Here is an 11,832-nt window from a genome sequence, read left to right on the forward strand (position 1 = left end):
CCATCTCTCCAGCCCCGAAGGCATCTTTTCTTAAGAGTACAATATTCATTAACGTATACCTTGAAAATGAGATTTCTTGGGAATTTGGGGACACTTGACATATTCCTTGGGATTAGGAAGACTGATTAAGATAGAATTCTATATATTGTCTGAATGTGATCTGGAAATACTGCTGGCCCAGACCTTGGTAGATTTGAGCTCAAATGCTAGAAGAAAATGAAAAATGAAACCAATTTATAAAATGCTTAAGCACTAATGACATACACAAGCAGTACACATGTATCTCTCATGACATACGTACAGTCCCTTACCATATAGACCATTACCAATTCATGGTATGTAAGGAAATAACTGTTAAAAGATAGGTGACAACTGGTTTTTCCAAGACAGGCTTAGTGACTGAAGAGTTTATAACTTTTAAAAGCATTTACAGGAATTGTAAAAACAAATGAGACATAATAAGCGTGATGATCTGAACTTCACAAGGCAACTGTCAACAGAAACTGATGGCTAACAGCCTGATGCTTTGACCCACTGGACCAATACTGTAAAACCATCATTTTATACTATAAATATCTTTGGAGATGAACATATTCAAAATAAAAGAAATCATGAGAATAGGATTTTACAATATAGAGAATAATACTAAAATGATAAGAATTCCTTTAAATGAACCAAACAGAATTTCTGTGGTTAAAGTTACAATATATGAAATAAGACATGTGCTTTGCTAGACTCAATAAGAAAATTCAACTGGCAGCATTGAGAATATGAGAATTTGAGGTTATTCAGTATGGGGGACAAAAAAAAAAGTCAAAGCATGTAAGTTGAGCCTAAGTGACTGGTCTGAAACTCAGTAGTGCCCAGAGAAAATAGAATCCTTGAAAAGCAAATGTGTGTGAATATTGATTGCGCAAAAAAAAAAATTAAAAAAACAATAAAAACAACAACAACAGCAAAAAAAAACAACAAATCCTTCTCCTAGAGGCATTGTAGGTGTGACAGAGAAGAGAGATGCTCTGTCTATTCTCTGTCTTCTGACCTGTGAACATTGGAATGATTAGTAGACTAATACTCCCGGAAACAAGCAAGCCTGGGACAACTAACTACCCACTATGTACCAAAGGATCAGAACAACGAGCTATGCTAAGAGGACCAACAGTCCAGTGCTATGTAGGTCTAGGCAGAATGCCAGGGCAATTCTGAACCAGAGATGGGATAAGACAAACCCTGACACCTCCTCCCTTGACTCCTACATGGGGCTACGCTTATAGCACCAGGGAAAAAGTGAGCCCACAAGTCAGTACCATGGAGCCTGAAGAAGTAGTGGGTAGGAAAGCTGTCCCTACACAGATCAGGAAAAAAGGAGAGCTGTACCTTCCTTTCACCTCCTGCAGCACTTGGGAGATCAGACCCTGAACCTTGTCTGGGCAACACAGTAGAGCTTACTCTGGTAGTGGGGATTTGGGTGAGCAGACCCTGCTTCATGGCATGCTGCCACTTGATGTGTCTGAGCACCTCTTCTTTCCACCTCAAAACATCCTTCCCTGATTCATCTCCCAGAGCTTATCTCTGCCTGGCCATCTCACCTTTTCTCCCTTACCTCAGCTATAGGCCATAATATATTTTTTAAACCAATCAGAAGGTAAGGAAACTGTATGTTTACAAAATACAGAGGCAGGTGATGATCCACAAAAATGATAGCAAGTCCGTCCATCACTCATTGCTTAGCTGGTATAGAAATTGACATTTGAATATTACAAAGACAACCTTTACACAGGGCACAAAAAGATTACCACAAAAGGTTGCAGGGGTAGAGGACAGGTACATGGGGACAGGGAGATGAAGGGGATTGGGGTGCATTGTGTGAAATTCACAAAGAGAAAATAAAAAGTCAAAAGAATTTAAGATACACACTATAGGAACTCAGGGCAAACCAGACAGAAGAACCATAGCTATGTATTCTCAGGGTGAAGATTTCAGAAGACGAAGACAAAGAACACATATGACAACACTAGGTAAAGACATTTCAAGCAAAAGATTCTAGAGCATTTAATAGCGGTCTCTCACTGAGACCAATGCAGCATAAAATGGCAGGTATTGACATGTAAACAATAAAGGACAAAGATAACAAATATCCTTAAATCTGAAGCCAATAGTAAGTTTCCCAAGGCATACTCCATGAAAATGGGAGATTAGATCACTTTTATTTCTGTTTTGCTTAGTTTCATACACATAATATCCTACAGAATACATAAAAAATATACAAAGTAATGAGCAGATTTAATGAAGTCAAAAGTTACAAGCATGAACAGTACATTAAAAAAAATTGAGTTAAGAAGTTAAGTCCATGTGCAATGTCATACAAAGGAACTCAACAGCAGTTGATAGCTGCTAGTTGAATTGTTCCTTTTTTTATGGGAGTTTCAATTCTTAGCTACCTACATTTTAAATCCCACCAATATCCATGCATATAAGGGAACCTTTAATTGGATATAGTGGGTTATTCGAAAAAAGTTTAAAGGCCATATACTTAGGAAGGAGACATGTTTGGATATGGAAGGAGTTAGAGGGGAAAATAACATGTTGATCTTTCTTTGTATACAATGTAAGGAAATTTTATTTTAAAAAGAAATTAAGTATAGGCACCATCACATCAAGAAATATGAATTATTTTAAATATATTTCATAAAATAGATAAAACACTTTTTAAAAACTAAAAATATTATTGAAAAAAAGAAAATTGAAATAAGCATTCTATGATTTTTACAAGTAATTTAATACATTAATATAGTACTATTTACCAATTTTTTTCTTTTTTTCGGAGCTGGGAACCGAAACCAGGGCCTTGTGCTTGCTAGGCAAGTGTTCTACCACTGAGCTAAATCCCCAACCCAATTTTTTTAAACATTCAGTAAAAGCTTTATGAAATTCCCAGCTGGGCTCCCCCTGGTACTGAAAAACACCAAAACAAAACATTCAAAAACTTAGAAAAAAACAGAATAAATAAGGAAATTTCAGCACTTCTCAGTTCAAAACTCCCTACAAAGATAATGTGGTGGTTTGAATGAGAATGAGTCTCTAGGGTCATGTTTCAATTTTGTCCCCAGTTAGTGAAACTGGGAAGGATTAGATAGAGTGCAATTGTTGAAGATGTATCCCTGGGTGGAGGTTTTGAGGTTTCCACAGCCAAGATGACATTCCCAGTTAGTCCTTCTTGCTTCTTCCTTGTAGATAAATATGTAAGCTCCGAGTTAGTGCTGCAGTGCCACGCCCGCTAGTCCTCTGCTCTGCTCCCTGGTCTGATGGTCAAGGGCTCACCCTCTGAAACTGTAGACTCCAATAAACACTTTCCTTTCATAAGTTTCTTTCTTTTTTTTTTTGTGGTTCTTTTTTTCGGAGCTGGGGACCGAACCCAGGGCCTTGCGCTTCCTAGGCAAGCGCTCTACCACTGAGCTAAATCCCCAACCCCCATAAGTTTTTTTGATCATGGTGTTTTGTTATGATAATAGAAATGTGACTAATATGCGAAATGATGACAACACACTGTTGATTTAAGTACAAATTTACACAATGGTAGAAAACAACTGAGGGTATAAAACAAAGTCACTTAATGGGGAGAAAAGGTCTCTTCAGTGTAGCTAACCTTTATTCCAGCAACATGGCTGCTCTGGCAAGGATTACAACCAAAGACCTTCTAGTTCTGTGTGTTCTGGGTGGAAAACAGACATACCCTTACTACACACCTTTAATCCCAAACAATGAAGATAAAGTTGTTTTGTAGAAGGAAACATCCATTTTTGGCAGTGGCATCTAATTGAAGGACAGACAATGTAACAAATCAGAGAAGGATTTGACAGAATGAGTCAGAGTTGAGATATACACAAGTCTCACAAGAACAGCATAGAAAAGAGCAGCTATTTAAGAGAATAGCACAAGAAAGGGCAGTGCAGAGAGAGAGAGAGAGAGAGAGAGAGACAGAGACAGAGACAGAGACAGAGAGACAGAGAGACAGAGAGAGAGACAGAGACAGACAGAGACAGAGACAGAGACAGAGACAGACAGAGACAGAAAGACAGAAAGACAGAAAGAGACAGACAGACACAGAGAGAGAGAGAGAGAGAAAGAGAGAGAGACGAAGACAGAAATAGACAGAGACAGACAAACAGAGACAGACACAGAGAGAGAAAGACAGAAAGAGACAGAGACAGACAAGCAGAGACAGAGACAAAGACTGAAAGAGACAGAGACAGACACACAGAGACAGAGAAAGAGAAAGACAGAGAGAGACAGAGACAGACAGAGACAGAGAAAGAGAAAGACAGAAAGAGACAGAGACAGACAGAGAGAGAGACAAAGACAGAAAGAGACAGAGACAGAGACAGAAAGAGAGAGAGAGAGAGAGAGAGAGAGAGAGAGAAACAGATGGAGAAGGTAGTTTTTTCTGGGACTGTTTTACAGAGACAGGTTGCAAGTGAAGACAGATCAAGCTAGAGAATCAGAAGAACTCACAAGATTAGAATAGACTAGACTGCAAACTTAGATTGCAGTCAAGCAGAGCAATTCAGTCAAAATCAAGAAAACTCAGTTTGAATCAGTCAACTTGGAAAGAAGTTTATGCCAGAAAAGCTGAGTTGAACTAGCCACTTAGAGTTCAGAAAGAGCTAGGAAGGGTGAGTCTATTCAGCACTAAGCCTCGGAGACAACAATTACATCTGGTGAATAAAAGTTACGTTTATGCTTCAAAATTCCAGAACAATAGATACTCTGCTGTACCTGAAATCAAACTCCTTTCTGACTCCATATGCAAAAATTATTTTGGGTTCGTCAGCGGCCATTTTGGGTGGAAGAGCTCACTGAGTGGCAGGGGCTGCTGATTGTGCTCTAAGGGTCAGAGAGGGGTCAATGTTTGCTCTAACTGAACAGCTTAGCTCATTCCTCCCCATTCATTACCTGTTGTGCTGAGGCTTGGGGTCATGTCAGCAAGGGCAGTGCTGCAGTGACATGTCCAGCATGAATCCTGAATGTGATTATTTATCAAGATTACTTCTGATTGTCAATTCTGGAGTTAGAAAGTCTTGACTTCTCTTTGGGTTTGCAGATGATATGTATACAGAAAGCTACATCAGCGTAATTGGTGTGGACTTCAAGATATGAACCATAGAGTTAGACGGAAAACAATCAAGCTTCAGATATGGGACATAGCAGGCCAGGAAAGATTTCGAACAATCACCTCCAGTTATTACAAAGGAGCCCATGGCATCACAGTTGTGTATGACGTGACAGATCAGGAGTCCTTCCATGCTGTTAAACAGCGGCTGAAGGAGATAATCACTATGGCTGTGAAAATGTCAACAAGTTGGTAACAAATGTGACCTGACCACAAAGAAAATAGTAGATTACACAACAGCAAGGGAATTTGCAGATTCCCTTGGAATTCCATTTTTTGGAAACCAGTGCTAAGAACACAATGAATGTAGAACAGTCATGACAGTGGCAACGGAGGTTTAAAAGTGAGTGGGTCCTGGAGGTGGTGCACAGAAGTCCAATGTTAAAATCCAGAGCACTGCAGTCAAGCAGTCAGGTGGAGGCTGCTGCTAAAATCCACCTCCATCCTTTTCTCACAGCCATCAATTCGCAATCTGAACCCAAGTGAAAAAAAAATTACCTGAATTGTACTGTATGTAGCTGCACTAAAACAGATTCTTACCGTTTCCACAAGGTCAGAGATTGTAAATGGGCAATACTGACTTTTTTTTCATTCCCTTGACTCAAGACAGCTAAGTTCATTTTCAGAACTGTTTTAAACCTTTGTGTGCTGGTTTATAAACAATGTGTATAATCCTTATTGCTTTCTTGATACCAGATAGTTTCCCGTAGTTGGTTGGAATATATTTTGTTTTGATGTTTATATTAGCATGCTTAGATGTTGGGTTTTGTCTTCTGGAGGTGAAGTTCAGCCATTTTGGATCAAACAGCACAACCAGAGTCTGTCAATTTCCATGCATAAAGTTTAGTGAGACATTATATGTAAGATCTGATTTTTTTAGCTCTTCCTGGTAGAGTTTTAAATGGTAAGATTACACTATCTAATAGTTTCTTCATACTCTGCATATAATTTGTGGCTGCAGAATGTTGTCGTTTATTGTCCACCGTGTAGCAAAACTGAAGATACATTTAATAAGTATTGTACTCATTTGAAGTAATATCAAACTATATGGTGATAAGTATTGTTTTAATTCCTATGGTTAAAGGGAAATAGAACTTTGCAGTCTACTCAACAGCCATTTGTGTGTGTAGCAAGGGCGCTGTAGACCTGTCTTAATGGCACAGCATCCATGGTTTGCTTTCTAGTAACAGGTCTGATGAGTGACCAAGAAGCTTTGCGCTGTATAGAGACTTCACCAAATTCTTTGGTTCAAGGAACTCAAAGTCTATGGATTGTGCGTTTCCTAGAGCTTCATCTCTAGCCCAAACCATCTGAAGTGGCCTCACCAGCAACACTTTTTGTCACGCATGTGTGGACGAGATGGAGAGCAGCACATGCTTCCTCATAGGCAGTGATCTTGTCATTTGTGCTTCTGTTTCTTCGTGTTGAGTCTGAGGGCACACATGCCTTTTCATTTCTTCTTTATTTTATTTGGCTATTGAGACAGGGTTTCCATGTGTATCCCTGGCTGACCTGGAACCCAGGCTGGCCTCGAACTCAAGGATCCGCCTGTCTCTGTATCTGAGTGCTGAGATAAAAGTAGTGCACCACCACACCTGGCTTCTTTCTCCTCTTTCTCTGAGACAGAGTCTTACTATGTAGCCCTGGCTAGCCTGGAACTTAAGTATGTAAAATAGGCTGGCCCCTCCACAGAGATTTACCTGCCTTTTCCACTAAAGTGCTAGGATTAAAGGCATGTCCCAGACTGAAGCTATTTTTTGAGACTGTCTCACATACCTCAAGAGGCCTCAAATTCACTTGTAATCAAGGATGGCCTTGAACTCCTGATTCTTCTGTCTCTACTTCCAGGTGTCAACTTTATGCTTTCCAACTGTATAACTCATGTTCGAGGAGAAGTTAAGCATTGGATTAGAAAGCAGGAAATGTTGATTGCCCTAATTGGAGAAATTCTATCCCCTAAGTTAACTAAAAACATGAACGCTAGATGGGAATAATGGGAGAAATAATACATTTATTTTGGTGAAATTTTGCATGTGTGAAAGTTTGGTTAACTAGGACCTTCGAGGTACTAGACTGCTTTGGTCTTACTCTGGGAAACAAAGTCTCCTGCAGACACTAGCATTTTAAGGTGACAAAGGTCAGAGATTATTTCTTTTGGTTTAAGCAGCAGGCAAGCATTCTTCCATTGGCGGCTTAGGGTATGGCTGTTGACAACACATTTTATTAAGGGGTCTTTAATGATAAAATATTAAACTAAAAATAAGCCAAAAATTACAGGTTTACTTTTCACTAAACAGACAATTGAACTACATGGTACAAAAATGAGTAGTAAGATTATTTTAAAATGAAAAATGGACAGAATAAACACTGAAATTAATTTTCCATCTATGAGAATTTCACAATAAATAGCTTACTTTGTATTATAAAAAAATATTTCTGCCAGGAAAAAAGTTTAAAAGTAGTTCAAAATCTATAGATCTTAAAAGAAAATATGATTAAACTATACTGACCTTGAATTAAGCAATAGTTTCTATGTACTACATTAGAAGTACATGTAAGAAAATACTAGTTTAAATTCCATCAAAATTTTAAAAAATTGAAAATGATAAAGTTAGGAAGTTACAATGATAAACTATAGACTAACTAGGTGTGATGGTTACTCAAATGTTTTTACAGATGATGTGCAGAATTAAGAACACTTAAAACTCTGTAACAGAAAGACAAGGAGCCCAAATAAACTTCTTTATGGTTTAAATATGGAATTGTCCCCTATAGGCTTTGGAAACATAGTCTTGAAGTCCCGGAGTTAGTCTAGAAGGCTGCAAGCTTTTAGGAAATGCAGGCTCGCAGGCTCTGGTAGACGGCCAGGGATCATGTCTCTAAGGATGTGTTGTATGCTTCCAGGCAAATTTTCGGCTTCTCCTCCAGGTTTTGCTCCTGGTTCAAGTTTCCTCCTCCAAGTCCAATCTATTTTCTTCCTTCTGCAGTATGGTAGCTATTGGCCTAAAACTCCAAGACATAATAAACTTGTACTCCTGGAATTTCTTCCTCTGTCAGGCATTCTATCACAGCCACAATAAGAATAACTAATAAAATGGTCAAATACCCCCAAGTAGCCAGTTTTCAAAGTTAAGCTAACACAAAATATAAATAAAACATCATTATTCATTAAGAAAATAGAAGTTAACACTTTACACCATTTACATAATTAAAATTAATGAATCCAAATAAAAATATAATCACTATAACAAAATGAAAAAAGCAGTCTTTGAACAGGTTATATATAAATTAAAACACTTAGACATTAATTGACGTGTTTAATAGTGCAGATTGTTCAGAAAATAAATAGCAGCTCATCATATGTTAACACGGAGATGTGTTTCTCAGTGATTTTACTCTTAGTTATCTGCATGAAAGCAATAAAAATACATTCACATGAATCTCATTAACAATATTCATGGTCCTACTGCAAACATAAATAATGACCATCATTGGAAACTAGTAAACTATGGTATAACCTCACAGTTGAATAAATTTGGCAATAAAAGTAAATGAAGCATAACCCTCATATTGTGCATAAGAAATAGTATACATTGATAAAGCTACTCTCAAATTCCATATTTTTATTATTCTATTTATAGTAAATGTCTCAAAAATCATATACATACGCATATACACACGTATATGTAAATGTATATTTGATGTATATGTAAAGTATATGTATATGTATGTGTGTGTGCATGTGTATGTGTATATGTATATGTGTGTGTGTTTGTTTTTTACTAAGAAGTTGTCTAAGGTTCTAATAAACATAGAGAAGAATTGAATTGAGTGCAAATAATTACAGTATTTCATTTAAAAGTAATAAGTAACAATCTGAAATTATAAGAATGCCTGCACTGCTATGCATATTTACTGAAATTATTTAATTTTATATTTCATTATAACTGAAACACATGGCAGTAAATTATAAAATTATTACCAGTGCAATTAAACGGTATTTTAGTCATCCAAAATTAATTTTAGAAGTATTTTCTTAGTTATTATAGCTACCTTGCAAATATAATTGTCCCCAAATAACAGATAATTAAAAAGAAGACAAACACATAATAGTTCAGTGAGACCTTAAGGTCAGTGTTAGAACAGTGGAAATGATATTAGAAGACAAATATTTCTAGCTCCTTAGCAACTTGTATACTACAAATGAACTCATGAGTAACAATACTCTATAAATCAATTCTTGATTTTTATTGGATATTTTTTATTTACATTTCGAATGTTATCCCCTTTCCCAGTTTCCTATCCATAAACCCCTATCCCATTCCATCCCCTTTCCTGTATGAGGGTGTTCCTCCATCCAACCACCCACTCATTCCTGCCACCCCACCTTAATATTCCCTTACACTTGGAGGGGTCCAGCCTTGACAGGACAAAGGACTTCTCCTCACATTGGTGTCCAACATGACCATCCTCTGCTACATATGCAGCTGAAGTCATGGGTCTGTCCATGTGTACTCTGTGGGTGGTGGTTTAGTCCCAGGGAGCTCTGGTTGGTTGGTATTGTTGTTCTTATGAGCTTGCAAACCCTTCAGCTCCTTCAATCCTTTTTCTAACTCTTCCAACAGGGACCACATTCTCAGTTCAATGGTTGGCTGTGATCATTCACCTCTGTATTTGTCAGGCTCTGGCAGAGCCTCTCAGGAGACAGTTATATCAGGCTCCTGTTAGCATGCATTGCTTGGCATCAGCAATTTTGTCTCAGTTTGGGGGTTGTATATGGGCTGGATCCCCAGGTGGGGCAGCCTCTGGATGGCCATTTCTTCAGTCTCTTCTCCAAACTTTGTTTCCATATCTCCTATGAATATTTTTGTTCCTTATTCTAAGAAGAACTGAAACATCTATATTTGGTTGTCCTTCTTGAGTTTCATGTTGTCTATGGATTGTATCTTGAGTAATCCAAGCTGTTGGGCTAATATCCACTTACCAGTGAGTGCACACCATGTGTGTTTTTCTGTGATTGGGTTACCTCACTCAGGATGATATTTTCTAGTTCCATGTGTTTGCCTATGAATTTCACGAATCATTGTTTTTAATAGTTAAGTAGCACTCCATTTTCTGTATCCATTTCTCTGTTGAGGGACATCTGGGCTCTTTCCAGCTCCTGGCTATCCTAAATAAGGCTGCTATGAAGAGAGTGGAGCATGTGTCCTTGTTATATGTTGATGGATCTTTTGGGTATATGCCCAGAAGTGGTATAGCTAGGTTCTCAGCTATATCCAATTTTCTGAATCAATTCTTATAGAAGATTATTTTTAATAACATAATACTCTAAAAACATACTGAATATTGCTTCTAAACAAACTCATTAAAGGTTTGTTCCCAAAGAAATTTTATTCATATTCCTTTCTAAGTGCTATTGTGATAGAGATATCAAATATAAATATCACCTTAAGATGTTTCTTTTGTTTTCCTTTGGCTCTTTTTCTTTTGTTTTTTTTCTTTTGTTTTTTGCTCCTATTACTTGTTTGTTTTCATTAGTTTTGTTTTATTTTATGGTCAGTATATAGATACCTGTTAGTTTGGTAATGGGAGACATAAATGATGTGATTCCTGTTGGAAAGGATGGTGGGATAGAACTGGAAGTAGTTGGGAGAGGGAAACTTTAATGAGAATAGGTTGTCTGAAAATTTCTATTTTCAATAAAATAGATAAAAATCATATTTCCTTGTATCAGCAACAATTTGATGGTGACAGAAAGGATTTATGTACACACACACATACACACACACACACACACACACACACACACACACACCTGCATTTACAAATATGAAAACACTGCATATAAAGAAAATACAGGTGGACTCTTCAAGTTCCTCCTCCTCAATGTTGGGCATTTTGGCTAAGGTCATCCCCAGTTAGTCATAGGTGTCTCTTACACCATAGCTCTCTCGGACTTTATAGAGGGTCCTCCCACCCCTTATCCCCCAGAATCTGTATATTTTCACTCATTCTCCTGACCCTCTGGGTTTCTCCACTGTTCCTCCACCCTACCTGAACCTGTTTCCACTTTTGCCTCTGTCTCCCCTCTCCTTCCCAGATCCCTCTCAGCCTATGCCTCCCATGATTATTTTTCCCTTCTAAGTGGAATTGAAGCATCCTTATTTGGACCTTCCTTCTTGATAAACTTCTTATAGTCTGGATTAAATCCTGGGTATTCTGTACTTTTTGGCTAATATCCACTTATCAATGAGTACATACCATGACTGTCTTTTTTGGTCTAGGTTAATTCACTCAGAATGATGTTTTCTATGTCTATTCATTTGCCTTCAAAATTCAAGATGTCTTTGTTTTCAATAGATGAATAGTATTCTATTGTGTGAATAAATCACATTTTCTGTATCCATTCTTCATTTTAGAGACATCGGAGTTATTTTCAGCCTCTGGCTATTACGAATAAGGTTGCTATGAACATAGCATGTGTCCTCAGGGTATTGTGAAGCAGCTTTTGGGTATATGCCCAAGAATGGTATAGCTGGGTCTTCATGTAGAGCTATTTCCAATTTTCTGAGGAACCACCAGATTGATTTCCAGAATGGTCATACCCATTTCTAATCCCATTAGCAATGAAGGAGTGTTTGTCTTTCTCCACATCCTTGTAA

At 37.7% G+C, this 11,832-nt stretch overlaps 2 pseudogenes; both read left to right on the plus strand.

Annotated features, from left to right (window-relative positions):
- Positions 1 to 974: 974 nt before the first annotated feature.
- On the plus strand, positions 975 to 1,076 carry LOC120099027 (small nucleolar RNA SNORA17; annotated as a pseudogene).
- A 3,928-nt stretch (positions 1,077 to 5,004) lies between these two features.
- Rab1a-ps5 (RAB1A, member RAS oncogene family, pseudogene 5) lies at positions 5,005 to 5,824 on the plus strand (annotated as a pseudogene).
- Positions 5,825 to 11,832: the final 6,008 nt, after the last annotated feature.

The sequence above is a fragment of the Rattus norvegicus genome, chromosome 20 (assembly GCF_036323735.1).
Source record: "Rattus norvegicus strain BN/NHsdMcwi chromosome 20, GRCr8, whole genome shotgun sequence".
NCBI classification, from domain to species: Eukaryota; Metazoa; Chordata; class Mammalia; order Rodentia; family Muridae; genus Rattus; species Rattus norvegicus.